The sequence below is a fragment of the Dama dama genome, chromosome 11 (assembly GCF_033118175.1).
Source record: "Dama dama isolate Ldn47 chromosome 11, ASM3311817v1, whole genome shotgun sequence".
NCBI lineage: Eukaryota > Metazoa > Chordata > Mammalia > Artiodactyla > Cervidae > Dama > Dama dama.
Genome location: NC_083691.1, coordinates 61,660,208 through 61,661,159, shown reverse-complemented (window position 1 = coordinate 61,661,159; position 952 = coordinate 61,660,208).

The following is a 952-nucleotide window of genomic DNA, read 5'->3' as shown; positions in this document are numbered from 1 at the left end:
CTGGATGAAGCACAAGCTGGAATCAAGATTGCCGGGAGAAATATCAATAATTCAGATACAAAGATGACACCACCCTTATGGCAGAAAGCGAAGAAGAACTGAAAAGCCTCTTGATGAAAGTGAAAGAGGAGAGTGAAAAAGTTGGCCTAAAACTCAACATTCAGAAAACTAAGATCATGGCATCTGGTCCCATCACTTCATGGCAAATAGATGGGGAAACAGGGGAAACAGAGATTTTATTTTCTTGGGCTTCAAAATCACTGCAGATGGTGACTGCAGCCATGAAATTAAAAGATGTTTTCTCCTTTGAAGAAAAGTTATGACCAACCTAGATAGCATATTAAAAAGCAGAGACATTACTTTACCAACAAAGGTCCATCTAGTCAAAGCTATGGTTTTTCCAGTAGTCATGTATGGATGTGAGAGTTGGACTACTGAATGCTGAAGTATTGATGCTTTTGAACTATGGTGTTGGAAAAGACACTTGAAAGGCCCTTGGACTGCAGGGAGATCCAACCAGTCAATCCTAAAGGAAATCAGACCTGAATATTCATTGGAACGACTGATGCTGAAGCTGAAACTCCAATACTTTGGCCACCTGATGCAAAGAACCGACTCACTGGAAAAGACCCTGATGCTGGGAAAGATCAAAGGCCGGAGGAGAAGGGGACAACAGAGGATGAGATTACTGGATGGCATCGCCGACCTGATGGACATAAGTTTGAGTGTGCTCCAGGAGTTGATGATGGACAAGGAAGCCTGGTGTGCTGCAGTCCATGGGGTTGCAAAGAGTCAGACATGACTGAGCAACTGAACTGAACTGAACTAATTGGCTAAGGATGCCCTAACAAAATGCCACAGGCTTGGTGGCTTAGCGAATTTATTTCCTCACAGTTCAAGAGGCTGGGTGTCCAACACCAAGGTGTTGATGGAATTGGTTTCTTCTGAGGCT